Genomic DNA, 15205 nt, shown 5'->3' with positions numbered 1-15205 from the left:
GCAACATGAAGGCAACATGAGGACAACATGAGGACAACATGAAGACAACATGAGGGGTAATTATGTAATTATATCATAAAAGGTGTTGTTTGGGGGGGGGTGCACTGGTCAGTTTTGATTATTGGGGGGTTCTAACCCCCCCGTCCTGTAAACCACGCCTATGCACTAAATAACCAAACATGCACCACTTTCAGCTGAAACAGTAACTAATATAAAGTGTTGTCCTGTTGGACGGACCCACCTGGGGCTCGATCTTCCAGTCGTTGGCGGGTCTCCTTCCGACCCCCCCTCTGTACCTGTACGCAGAAAACACCGGGATCCGGTTCTCGGTGTCGTAGAGGGTCACAAACCGTCTCTCGTTCTCAAAAGTCTGGCAAATGGCTTTGTATCGGTTCTGGTTCAGGATCCTGCCGCCCTCCAAGACGCCCGGCACCTGCGGGGGACTCCCCTGGAGGAGGAACTGGTCGCAGTCCGACAACGAGGCCACCACTTCGGCCCCCGTGGGGGGGAAGGACAGGAAGAGGGAGGCGGCGAGGGGCAACCACGCGGTCGCTGTCGTCATCGTCAACGCTGGGTGTCATCAGGGGGGACGGGACAACAAAAACAACACAGTTTATTATTATTAGTTTATTATTATTTTATATTATTTTAGGGACCATGCACAGTTCAAGCTCCGTACCAGACGTAGATATACAGCTAAATGACATCTGTGGTCCATGGGCAACGGAGATAAAAGGACAATAAAGATGATATAGACAACAATATAGACAACAATATAGACAATATAGACGGGACGTGACCTGTCCATGAATCAACAGATTAAATATGGGGACTACTTCACGAACTGCCATGAGACTGGCTGGACAATACTATCAAAACTTGCATAACATATAAGACAGTGTACAAAATATATAAATCACATGTTCAGCCTTCAGCCAAGTCTTTAGACATTTTAAAACTGCTGAGACTTGCACGATCTCTAATGTGAAGTGGAAGTCAGTTCCACTTTCCTAATGAAAAAGCTGAAATATACAGATTCAAAAAACTATTTTTTTCGATTAATCGATTTGTTCGGCCCTTGAAATGTTAGAAAATGGTGAAAATGCGGATCAGTGTTTGCCTCAAAGCCGGGTGCATTTCCTGGGGTCGGCGGTTTCAACCACTGATGTAAAATGAAATAAATAAATGGTTTCAACACATTATTATTCAGTTAATCTAAAGCAGGGAAAACTAAATTAATTATGCTAGAAAAAAATGCCAAAACTGAATAATCAAATTAACCGTTGATCTGGTCTAGTCTAATCTTTTTTGGTTGTCCCTCATGTTGTCCCCATGTTGTCCTCATGTTGTCCTCATTTTGTCCCCATGTTGTCCCCATGTTGTCCTCATTTTGTCCCCATGTTGTCCCCATGTAGTCCTCATGTTGTCCTCATGTTGTCCTATATCAGTGTTCTTTTTAATTCCCCAAAATAACATGATTGATTCCAACGCTCTTTGCCAAGTACAAATCTCTACTTTCATTAATTTTGGGTCTTATTCTATTTTATAGCATTGTAAAACAAAGTGAAGTGTTGTTGAAATAGTATTGAGTAAAAGTTGACATATTCCAGTCTGTGATTATCATCAACATCCATTCCTTTAATTTTAGTCTCAATAATTCCTAATTTCTGCTTTTCTAACTCAAACATTAGGTATAATTTCCTATAAATGAGGTTTATTGACCATAAATTCCAAAAATAACTGTAAAACTAAAGTTAATAAGTTAGTGTTACGTAGTGTTAAACGTCAAAAAAAGTGACAAACATTGAAAAAAGCATCCAAAGTGTTGAAAAAAGGACAAAAACAGAAGAAAAAGTTAAAAACATCGATAAAAAGCATCAACTAAAGGGCTGATTTTAAGTTTTGACGTGAAGTCAACACCAGGGTTACCAGAAAGTAGAGTTAACTTTAATTTACTTCAAATATGCCAAAATTAAAGCTCTGAGTCACGATATTTATAATACTCAAAGAAATAAGGAAGCCAAACATTTGGAGTGAAATCTGTTTTCTGTTTTTCTAAAAACAAAAATAAACAGTATTGAATACATTTAGAATTAAATCTGTTGAGTCGAGAGCTGTGTATGTGTCTGTAATAGTCAGATTTTAGATGCTTAATATATTAACTTAAAACAACTATTTAACTCACGTAATTGTACAAATCAAAGCCGTGCTTCAGAAAATGAGACTTTCCTATGTTTTCGATGCCAAACGTGAGGATAAAACTCCTAAAATGTGAATAAATGAAGTAGAAACAAGGCAATAAACTCAGAGAGAGACTCACCCGCTCATGGACCGGCGGTCCAGGATCCTCCAGACTGGTTTTTAGGGCGTTCACGCAGCAGAGAAACCAGACGGACTTCCTCAAATATCAGACGAGCTTGTGAATCATATTGTTCATTCAGCAGTTTATGATGAGGATGTGCTCACTTTCAGTCATGCAATATTCATAAATGAATAGTTCACCCCAAAAAACATTATTAGTGGTACTCTCCTAGGTGAAGATAGTTTTCTATTGAGTTATTTTAACTGTCCTGTTGTCCTCGGGTCAAATTTGACCCGTTTTACTAAAACTTTCTATATCTATACATATATAACTAAGACAAAAGAAGTTAATAAAAGTGACAAATGTTGGAAAAAGCTACAAAAATGCAAGATGCTGAAAGAAAGTGGCCAAAAAAAATCTGGAAAGGTTACCAAAAAACCATCAAAAACTTGTTAAAACGGGTCAAACGGACTCATTTGGGGTTTTAACCCTTTGTGTTGTCCTCGGGTCAAATTTGACCCATTTTGGGAAAAAAAAAAACTTTATCAGAGAAGTGTCTTTCAACCAAAATTTCAGAAGAATAACGAGGCTTGTTCCACACAATGATCAGCCAACTGCTTTCTGTAAATTTGGATGTTTTGTCCAATTTTATAGCATTCAAAGAACCTTTTTTTTTAATGAAAGACCATTAAAAAAAGCAACAAAAAGACAATCAAAAGGTTTCAATTTCGACCCAGAAAAACAAAAAGTTGCACAGTTGACAGGAAGACAACACAAGGGTTAAAAACAATTCTGAATAAAAATGTTACTTCATAATCTATTACCAAATATTGTCTTTATCTCAGTTTCCAACAGCTGAGATAACATCTATGTTCAGGGAATGCATCAGTCTCTACTAGCACACTATTAAACATGGAAGTGGGGTTAGTTTGTTGTCATAATGTTATAATTCATGTTAAAAATCCACTATGGAAACAACATAAGTGTCATATCCAGAATAATGTTCTGAGTCAGGAATACATGTTTATCACAGGAAATAAGGAAAGGACGCTGATTTCAGGTAGAAAACATGGAACTTTGACCATTTTTCTTCTTGGAAAAATTGGAATTGGGTCAACTTGACCCGAATGCCACACAAGGGTTATGAAAAGTGTCAAAAAACATCTGAAAAAGCCACAATAACTTATTAAAAAATGTGCTTATAACTTATTCCCTGTTACATAAAGTTCTTAGTCTTATTGTCAGTCAGTTTATAGGTTATTATGTTAATATTTTATAGTCATAGTCAATATTTTATCATGATCTACTGCACTGTTCACTATTTAATCGTTACACAGTCTACCGTAATGTTTCACCTTATCATGGTCATTGCAGTTCTGTGAGTGATTTTTAATTTTGATTTTATTCTTATGTATGTGTGTATATGTGTGATATATGTGTAATATGTACAGTATGTATATTATTATATGTATATATATATATATATATATATATATATATATATATATATACATGTGTGTTACCGAGCTGATGAGCTTGTTGATGAACATTGTGTGCGTTAGTATTGGTGATTTAAAAAAAATTCGACAGTCTCAGGCCATTGACAGGTTTTGTGTAATATACTTTATTTATGTTGTTTAAATATTGTGAGTATTTGTTTTTGAGAAGCCATGCCAACGTGCCAACGTACACTCCATGAAGTCAATAGAAAGCAATCTTTCACAAAAGAAGCACAGAAAAATAATAATATTGAATTGAATATTGAAAAATAAAATGCACAAATAAAAACCTATGCAGCAATTCAACAACACATGAACTCTTAGGGTTTCTGCCGTTTAGATTTTAAAGCCCTTTGAGACATATCTGTGATTTGGGCCAATGAAAACAAAAAGTACAATTAACTTGTTTGTTGTGCTTTATAAAAAATAAACAATTTAAATTGATTTTATGTATAAGTTGCAAAGCATTTTTAGAAAGGTTTTAAAAAATGAAGACAGGATTAAAATTCTTTAAAAATGAAAGTAAATTGCAATTTGAAAAAAATATTTTTATATATTTTAATGCAATTTCACCACTTGGCAACCACAGGATTAGGGTCATGTTTAGGGAAATCAAACTACTGTTAAGATTAAACCAAACATCAAGATTACTATTTAATTAAGAAAGTGCATCTAGCCCTCGTTCTACTGTTTCTGGATATTTCCATCGTCCAGTATGATTGTACATGTCTAGCTATTAATCATGTATCAGAAAAACAATATAAAAAGATATGCATGCACATAACACGTAGGAGGATGACGAAGGAGAAGAAGAAGACAGAGCGCTGTAAGTGGAGACCTTAAGGTGCTGAGCTGTTGCGTTAGTTTGGGGTTCAGAAGTGGTCAGGGGTGGTTTATTTTTGGGGTTCAGAAGCTGAAGAAATGAAGATTTTTTATGTCTGATTGGGGGTGATTCAGGTTCAGAAGTTGACGGAACGAAGGCCGTTGATGTCTGGGTAGTTGAGTTAGTTTGGGGTTTAATAGCTGGTTCCGTTATAGTTGATGGGAGAGTTGTGATTGGTGGAGCAGTGGTTGTAACGGTAGTTGTTGGTGTGTCTGTAGTTGTAGGTATCGTGGTACTACTTGGAGTACCAGTAGTTGTGAAGAAGCTAGTTGTGGTGGAGGTATAACCAGATGTAGAAACAGGAGGAGCAGATGTTCTAATGTCAGTTTGAGATGTAGTGGGACCTGTTCGATCAACCCCACCAGGGACAGCACCACCAATAGCACCAATTATTCCACTGATAATACCACCGATAACACCAGCTATTCCAAAGATAACACCCCAACATATGCATGCACATAACACGTAGGAGGATGACGAAGGAGAAGAAGACAGATCGGTTAAGTGCGATCGTTAAGGTGCTGAGCTGTTGTGTTAGTTTGGGGTTCAGAAGTTGCCAGAATAAAGGCTGTTGATGTCTGGTAGGAGGTGTTATTTTGGGGTTTAGAAGTTGGATCCGTTATAGTATATATGAGTCATTCTATAATTAAGGGTACATGTCATGTCCATGGATAATTTTTACTGAATATTCTCTTCAAGCAATGATCACTTTCATGTTGGTGCATATTTGTAATTCATTTTATGCAAAAAAGTCAACCTGCTCCATATTTTTTAAGGAGAAAATGCACATGCTATACTGATATTATCTTTTTTTGTTCTGTCCAATTTGCCAGATGTCAAGTTTGGCCTTTCAAATTTACACTAGAATACATATGTTTGCATAATCTAACCAGATATATGTTAAGACTGCTTTGCTTCACTTGATCTTTATCAATTTAATTCAATTATTTCTTCATCTAAACCATCAACCTGCCTCTTAGACCCCATCCCGACTAGGCTACTTAAAGAAGTTTTCCCATTAGTCAACACTTCTCTACTAGATATAACCAATTTGTCTTTATTAACAGGCTATGTACCACAGAACTTTAAAGTAGCTGTAATTAAACCTCTTCTGAAAAAGACAAACCTTGATCCAGATGTTTTAGCCAACTATAGACCCATATCAACCTTGATCCAGATGTTTTAGCCAACTATAGACCTATCCAACCTTCCATTTCTCTCTAAGATTCTTGAGAAAGCAGTCGCCAAACAGCTGTGTGACTTTCGCATAGCAACAGTTATTTGAGGATTTTCAGTCAGGATTTAGAGTTCACATAGCACAGAGACAGCACTTGTGAAAATTACTATGACCTCCTAATTGCTTCAGACAAAGGACTTATCTCTGTACTGGTGTTATTAGATCTTAGCGCTGCATTTGATACCATTGACCATTATATCTTATTACAGAGATTGGAACATTTAATTGGCATTAAAGGGACTGCTCTAAGCTGGTTTAAGTCTTATTTATCAGATCGATCTCAGTTTGTTAATGTTAACGATGAATCCTCTGTGCACGCCAAGGTTAGTCATGGAGTCCCACAAGGATCTGTGCTCGGTCCAATCCTGTTCACTTTATATATGCTTCCTTTAGGCAGTATTATTAGGAAACACTCCATAAACTTTCATTTTTATGCAGATGATACTCAATAGGCTCTATGCACAATCGCTTCCGGGTTTGTCTCAGCCCGCTCATTCACTTCCGGTGCTGCGCTGAAAGCCGTGTTTACATTCTGTGGAGATAATGGCGAACTACACCCGCAGTTTACAAGAACTGCCTAAGGTTAACGTATATGATGTTAACACCATTGTGAGGCAGTTTGCTGTTACACCTAAGAGCAAGAAAGAGAAGGGATTTAAATTATATATTTCAAGCTACATTGACAACGTTGAGGGTGAGTAACGTTATTTTCTCATATCATGCTAAATTGGACTAAAGTTAGCGAATCGGTTTCTAAAATTGTTGTCTCCGTTTCTGACGTAAATTTGAGGGCGACATGTTTCAGGTCGATGAGGAAGTCAGAGAAGCCCCATAGATTAAGAGTAGGAGGACATAAAAGACAGCTGATCTCTAAATGAAAATATGGGTTCATAAGTGTTTTAAATTATTTAGAATCTATTTACAAATAACATTAACAATTTAATTGTTTTTACAGATTGTATTAAAAGACTCTCGTCCTGTAACACTGTCACAGAGTAGTTGTTCTTGTGTTGCTGGGACAGCAATGTGCAACCACATTGTTGCACTACTCTACCAAACAGCCCACTACTCACAGCTTGGCATCAGTGCAGTTCCTCCAGTTCACAGCTGTACTGAAACGGAGCAGAGCTGGCATAAACCTAGAACAATGGTAATTCTAAATGAATTTGCTAATACAAAATATATAAAATATAACTACTGGAAATGCAATAAACTAATAAATACAATGAGCATTTTTTTTATATATAGGGAGTCAAGCCAGGTCCTGTCAATAAAATGGTGGTTTTGTCTGCAGACCCAAAGAGAGGAAGCTTGCTGAGGGTTTAAGGTACAACGCAAACATTTCATACTAAAGATGAATGTAGTTTAAATTAAAAATATGAAAGATTAGACAGAATAAAATCTAGAAAAAAGTGCTTTTTGTTTAAAACTTTCTTTTCATTTCAGGAGTACCCTTTACAAGGGTGTCACCAGTGAGCTGCCTGACCTCTCAGTCCTCCAAGTAGCAGAGGCATATAAGGACTACGCCAGTGCTGTAGCTCCTCCAGTCACCACTATCAGGATGTCACATGAGGATTCTTTGGTGGATTCTGCCTTTGGTAAAGTTCAGTATGGAAGTGTGCTGTCATACCAGCAGCCAGCTGCAACAACATGCAACATTACTCACCATCAAGATGCCCCACCACCGCCACCTCTGCCACTAGTTGTTACAGCCTTGACACATCTGTTTGCTTGTTTGGTCCATAGCAAACATGGACAACCACACATGACGTCACTGGCAGTAACCTTAGATATGGCTCACAAAATAGAGCATGCCACCAAAGAACAGAGTGCATCACATGCTTGGCACTCGGTCCGAAAACCCGGGTAACAGCGTCACGTTTTAGGGAGGTTTGTCATGTGCGTGGACAAAGCTCGGCTGAACACCTGGCTGAAAGAATCTACAAAGGAACTCGCCAGAAAGCAGAATGAATGAGGGGGCTTGAAATGGAATCTGCTGCAATTGAGAATACTGCCTGCTGCGAGAGGTGAACTACCACACTTGTGGGTTCTTAATCACCCCGATGCACCTTGGCTGGGGGCCTCTCCTGATGGGATTATTTTTGACCCTAAAGAGCACCATGTTTTTGGACTTTTGGAGATAAAATGTCCCAATGTCAAAAGTTACGTGGACTGTCCTTACCTTAAATTCACAATGGCACACCAGAACTGAAACAACAGCATGCATACTTTTGGCAAGTTCAAGGACAAATGCTGATCTCAGGATTGGACTGGTGTGATTTTGTCATTTATGCACAGGATGACATGATGATCCAGCGCATATACAAAGACACCAGAATGTTTCAGATCATTCGAGAGAAAGCTGACCATTCTTTCTTTACTTTTACCTGCCAAGATACTTACAGATGTAAAAAGACAAATAATCATTTAACATTGTATCAAAGTTTTTTATTTACTCAACATCACTGTACATAATGTTAAAGACTGTAACAAAGTTATTTATATTTACATGTTTACTTTCCTGCAGTGCTACTGTACAAAGTTATTTATATTTACAATATTTCTATTTGGACAAAAATAAATGCAAATTCATCAATCCCCAAACAAAGTTATCTTGTCTTTAATCCTTTGCCCATGCTTTTACTAAGGGGCCATTCTGGTAATTTACAAGGAGGCAAGCAACAGTGTACAGCTGGTTGATGCTCCCTGTGATGGAAAGAGGGATTTCTGTGTCGAACAGCTTTCACCCTGCGGATGAGACGCTCGACGTGGACCCTCAGCCGAGCAATGGACTGTGTCTTCTTTACCTCATCAGCCGTCAGCTGTTTCCTTTTTGACAGGAAAGCAGGTCTGTAGACTTTGCATGGCACACAGTCATCAACAAGAAAACCTTTGTCGACCATTATTGCCATCCCAGGTTTCAACAGAGACACAATCCCAGACTGCTTAAAAAGCTCCTTGTCACTGACAGATCCTGCATACAGGGAAGACACAAAGGTGACCACACCATGTGGTGCCATGCCGTTTAACCCCTTGAACATGCAGTGGGACTTGTAATTGGAGAAGACTTCACTTTGAAGCAGGAGAGAGGATGGAGTTTGGCAACGCAGTTCCGTGCAGTCGATCACCACTTGTGTGTCTGGGTAGTCCCGGAACTCATTGGGTAGATGCGCTTTGACTTCCTCCTCAGACATCCATATGCGAACAGAGCCAAGAATGGTGTACAAAAAATTGGCCCAGGTTGTAATAATTCGGCTAACTGTAGACTGATGAATGTTGAATCTGTGGGACAGATCCCGCTGTGTTTGGCCAACTGAGAGGTGGATCATGAAGAGGAAGAACTCATCAATGGGCTGCAGAGACTGACCCTATAAAAATAACAAGGTTTGCAATTATGTACATATGATGTGTTGACTGAAAATGCAAAGTTATTAATTTTTTTTCTTGCTATTTTTTATTTACCCATGTACTGTCTCTTGTTTCAGCTTCACTCCTCATTGTAGTTGCTCTTGCTCTGGTCACACGAATCATTTTGTGGGATGCAGGTTCAATGAGTTTCCAGAAACTCATTAAATGCCTGTAAGTCATGAACCTAAATGAGATGTAAGACATGTTTATTTACATGTACACACACACATGTACATACACACACACACACATACTTGTATATATATATATATACATATCGCATTATATATATATACATATATATACGTTTTTTTTACTCAATATCACTGTACATAATGTTAAAAACTGTTTGTTTGTATATATATATATATATATATATATATATATATATATATATATATAGCCTACACACAACCGTGTTTATGCGCACACACGCACACACACACGTGTATATATAAACGCACACACACACATATATATATATATATATGTATGCACACATACAAATATTTTAAAAACGTACCTAGTGTAGAACCTTATATCATCGTCGGAAGCAGCAAATCGCCCCAAACAAAATCTTTGACGGACTGACAGCTCCTCCACCTGTCTCATTAGTCGGTCCACCTTTTTTTCGAGATCTTCGGTCTTGTCCAGTGCATTATCAACTGCCCCGGGTTCTGGGACTAAACAATAATCATGCTCCATTCTATTTTTGTTATTTCCACTAACCCCAACCGGCCCGTCAGACGCCACCTTTCAAGAGCCTGGGTCTGGGTCTGGGTCTGTCCGAGGTTTCTGCCTAAAAGGAAGTTTTTCCTCTCCACTGTGGCCCTGTTGCTTGCTCTGGAGGAAACTACTAGACCTGTTGGGTTCTTGTAAATTGTGAGTGTGGTCTAGACCTGCTCTATCTGTAAAGTAACTCTTGTTACGAATTGATACTATAAATAAAATTGAATTGAATTGAATTGAATATTATTTTTAACCTGTATTTCTTTAAAATAATGATTACAACAAGAGAAAGGTGTTTTAAACACTATTTAACTTATGAATATGGATGGAATTATTCACTTTGTATGTGTCCGGGAAATCTTTGTCAACTGTGTTACCCATTGAAAAAAACCCAATACATTAGCAATGGTTTGCTCCAAAGTCACATATCCAATATCAGGTGATGTCACATCTTTCAGCGGCAGACATTTTAAATACAGTTTGGTAAATTTCTACTTCTCCTCTTGAATATTTAATAAATATTACTGTCTGCACATAGAGTAGATTATTATCTCGTCAACCGTGTTATCAACAAACTTTTGTTTACTAGTTTTAGATGTTAAATTAAAAAAAAAGGTAGAGAAAATGTATAAAAACATGAGATGATAAAGGCTACGTGTTGTCAGCTAGCTAAAGCTACAGCTAGCAAAAAGGCCTAAAATGGAAGAAATGTCAACTGTGTTACCCATCAAGTGTAACACGGTTGACAATGAAGGCACGGTTTATTGTCATAGCGTTTGCATTTATTGAGTGTAGTTATTTAACATTCATTAACTATTGTTATTACACAGGAATTACTTGGTAAAAATACAAACAGGTGTTATTACATAGTAAATACATAGTAATTTCTTAAAAACCTGTGATTCACATGATACTTTTAGAGAGGATTAACTTAACCGATCTCAACACTATTAAGTCATTACATGTTGAAATTACAAAAAATAAATCTAGCTTTAGCTTGGCAATTTATGAATTTAGACATTGTGGGGGTATACTAGGATACCAACTTAATTTCTTAGCAAAAAAAGCCCACTGATTTCTTCACTTCTTGTTGTCATGAGATGTAACCCTAATTTTAGAATGTCTCCCATATACAACAATAACAAAAGCAACAATTGCTACAGTGATACCAAAACTAAAACTTGATATTCTATCCATAACACCACCACCACCACCACCACCACCTCCTTCTATTTCTGGTCCTTCACCATTTTCTGAATTATCTTTTTTCTTTGTAGTTGTTGTAGTGGTAGCTGTAGTAGTAGTAGTAGTAGTAGTAGTAGTAGTTGATGCTTGGGGTGGGCATTGGCATTTTTTACCAACTTCTGGGTAAAACTCATCAACATTGGTGTCGAGAGGACACTGTGTCCCGGGAAACATCTTAAATCCTGGGTTCACTCTGCTCAGTTCTTCCTGGACTTCAGACAAAGTCTTTGTCTGCAGATACTCAGGTTGAGTGTTATCATTGTCGCCCCAGTGTGCGCTCGCCAGCCACTTCTTCTTGTCCTTACTGAAACAGCAGAACGCTGACCAGAGCATGGAAGGAATATTAACCCTGTCTTTAAGTTTGTTGTCCTTGCTGGGCTGTGCCCCGGTCACTAAGAAGGCTTCTTTCTCATCATTATTGTTGATGCAGTACTTTTCCAGGATGCATTTGGTGCACGTCTCCATTTTTTCCCAGCTGCCCCCGTTAAAAGACACTGCTTGTGGAACGGCGTTCGTCAGGGTGAACGTTGAGGTCTGTTCATTTGCATCGAATGCATGCGACTTTGGAAATAAATGGCCCCTGTTATAGCCTCTGTTATTGTTTTTATAATCCTCATCAGTGGCCTGGTTGCGGTATTTGCCATCCCACATGTTGTTGGTGTTTATTTCCTCAAGCTGCAAAAGATGGAAGGCTCTGTCAGTGATTCTGGTAGTTCATTGTCTCATACCAATTAAATACGAGTAAGTTATTTGGTTGCAGATTTATTTTGATTCCCAAAGTAACCCAAACCACAGTTATCTGATTTAGTAAATCCCAGTTATTTGTATGTTATTAATCATTTTTAAACGGGAAATTAACATTTCTTATTTGACATTTTCTGTAGAAAACTACAATGTATAATTGATAAAAACAGCTGTGAGAGGTAATTCTAGGGATCGGCACTGATCAGTTTCATTAACCAGTCCCTCCAGGGTTTCACGGCTTTTTTTTTTAGATTGTTGCGGCCCAAAATGCCTGATGTTGCAGGAGCTTTTGTACAAAATTGCGATATTTTTTGTATGTTTGTTGCAATGAAGTTACGAGAGACAGAAAGTTTTTTTGTAAAGTTCTTGTTTTGGGGAGAATAAAACTACTCCGGGCTGAGAATGCTGCAAATGTTGGTCTAATATGAAACTGGCTGGTGGATTTAAGACAAAACATAGTGTGTGTGATCTTTTTATTGTTAGTTTCCTATCCTGGGGTGTGTGTGTGTATGTATGTGTGTGTGTGTGTGTGTGTGTGTGTGTGTGTGTGTGTGTGTGTGTGTGTGTGTGTGTGTGTTGATCTTTCACACATTCATACGGTTTGATAAGGGACTTTTTAGACTTTAACTCATCATTGCACTAACAATAATGAGCATAGCTGCCCTCAATTTAGGTCATCCTGTACGTCTCATCTCCGTTTTCTTCTCCATCCACGGTGTGTGTGTGTGTGTGTGTGTGTGTGTGTGTGTGTGTGGTGTGTGTGTGTGTGTGTGTGTGTGTGTGTGTGTGTGCGTGCGTGCTTGCAAGCATGTCGCGGGGGGAACTGAGCAGAGCCGACAGGATTGAAACAGCGGCCAGGGAAATCTCAGGTTAATTTGTGAAAAAGTTGTAGCCTAATGATGGGTCAAAATTGCGAGTCGCACCAAAGTCACGAGGATTGGTTGAATTTGCGCGATCGCGACATCACAAAATGCTAGAGGGACTGGGTTAATATCTTAGTTTCATTAGGAAGTCAGAAAAACATACCTGTACCTCCATCTTCCAAGGAGGTCTGTCTGTTCCTTCTTGTAGTCCTTTGTACTTGTAAGCAGAAAACACTGGGATCTTGTTCTCGGTGTCGTAGAGCGTCACAAACCGTCTCTGGTTCTTGTAAATCTGGCAAATGGGTTTGTATCGGTTCTGGTTCAGGAACCTCCCGCCCTCCAAGATGCCCGGGACCCGTGGTGGCGTTCTTCCAAGAAGAAACTCGTCACAGTCGGATATTGAGTTCACAACTACAGTTACCATGGGAATGATGGACCGGAAGAAGAAGACAGCGAGGGACAGGAGATGCCCTCTCTCCAGGGAAGTCATCACGTACTGGGACAAAGAATTACACATTAGAGTTTGTGTAACCAGTTAAATAGCATAGGTAACAGGAATGACAGGGCACAGGTAGAGGGACAGGAACACTGGGAGGTGGTTTCTGGGGACCCGAATGGTTTCTTAAAAGCCCTGAAGCACCTGGTTTAAACCTGCTTTTAATAAGCGGAGAATTTTCACTGCAAAATAGAGTCACAGGTGTTTTTTGTACATACCCCGGAATGCATAATTAGGCACACTTTACGCTTCCCCTCCCGTCTCTTTATGGTAAACCCATGAATCCATATGCATGACACAGAAATGTGCAACTTGCTGTTTTCAGTTCCCAAGACAGGCAGTCTGCACGTTTACCTCAGTGCAGCCTGTCTGTACATACCTCGCCGTGCTTTTACAGGCACGTTGTGAAACTAATACAGCAGGACATCTGGCCCTCAGTCTCTACGACTGGACCGTCAAACGAATGAAGCAAAAGTTATATTACTGGGGATATTGGTCCCCGTATCCCCGTACGGGCCAAAAAGTGTGGATTGGTGGTTGGAGAGATGCCACTTCACCTCCTGGGCACTGCCAGGTGCTGTTGAGCAAGGCACCGTACCCCCCCACCCGCTCAGGGCGCTGGTTCAGCTGGCAGCCCCCCCCCCACACTCTGACATCTCTACATTAGTGCATGTATAGGTCCTGTGGGTGTGTGTGTGTATGTGTAGTTCAGGACTGTGTGTAAACTAACCAAGTGTGGACACAGAGTGTAAATTGTAATTTCCCCATTGGGGATCAATAGACAGATTAAACAAAAATGTAATTAAAAATTATTACACGCTTGATCATCTCCTTTAGCGTCATATAACACGCGCTTGGTCGACATGCATTGCTGGCTGCCACAGTGTCTTCTTTGATGCTATCACTGGGGTGTGTGTGTGTGTGGGGGGGGGGGGGGGGGGGGGGGCATTGAAACTTCTCCAACCACTCAGGAACTCAAGTAAAGCATGCCAAGTTTCCTCATGAATCACTTCCATAACAGATAGGTGAAAACGGTTATTGCTAAATCCCCTTTCCTAAATGACTCTACTGTACTGTGAGGACCAACTTCATTGTGTATACTTAGATAATCAAACCTTCCTCTCTTCCTGGGGAGAAGCTCATTGTTGATTCATTTAAAATGTATGAAACGTCACAGCATCATAAATCACTACCTATCAGTGTTAAAGTAAAATCCCTGCTGCACACTAATTTTATCCCATGTCTCTATTGCTGGCTGACGCAGTGATTGCAGAACAATTAACTGTTATAGTAAGGTGATTTAAGTTAATTGGGTTGTATAGTTTTATTTTCCTATTTTATCTTTTTTAGTAGGGCTGGAACAAATGAATTAATTTGACTATAGTCGATCAATCTGTTGATTATTTTATGGATTAATTGATTAGTTGTTGATTGTGAAAAGTGTTTCCAAAAAGTCCGAGACGATGTCCTCAAACGTCTCATTTTGTCCACGACTCAAAGATATTCAGTTTACTGTCACAGAGGAGAGAAGAGACTAGAAGATATTCACATTTAACAAGCTGACATCAGGGAAGTTACACTTTTTTATAAAAAATAACTCAAACCAATTAATCTGTGGGTCTGTTGGTTCAATCAGATATTTTACTCCACTTATCAACATGGTTATTTATGTCATGGCCTAATGTCTTTGTAATTTGTTTAATTGCGAACGCTGGCACGAGTATCACAAAATAATTCCTCCTGGTTCAGAAGACAGAAAGAGAGCTAGCCACTGTAGGTGCTAACATCATGCCAGTCTG

General features: G+C 39.0%; 1 long non-coding RNA gene across 1 annotated transcript; it reads left to right on the top strand.

Annotated features, from left to right (window-relative positions):
• The first annotated feature begins 6514 nt into the window (after positions 1–6514).
• On the top strand, positions 6515–7203 carry LOC116678913 (uncharacterized). Its single transcript, XR_004329410.1, has 3 exons — positions 6515–6615; positions 6877–7071; positions 7170–7203. It is a non-coding gene; the product is annotated as an uncharacterized LOC116678913 (long non-coding RNA).
• The last annotated feature ends 8002 nt before the right edge of the window (positions 7204–15205 follow it).

This window comes from Etheostoma spectabile, unplaced genomic scaffold (assembly GCF_008692095.1).
Source record: "Etheostoma spectabile isolate EspeVRDwgs_2016 unplaced genomic scaffold, UIUC_Espe_1.0 scaffold00008613, whole genome shotgun sequence".
NCBI lineage: Eukaryota > Metazoa > Chordata > Actinopteri > Perciformes > Percidae > Etheostoma > Etheostoma spectabile.
Note: the sequence above shows the minus strand (reverse complement) of the source record. Positions and strands in the feature narration are given on the sequence as shown.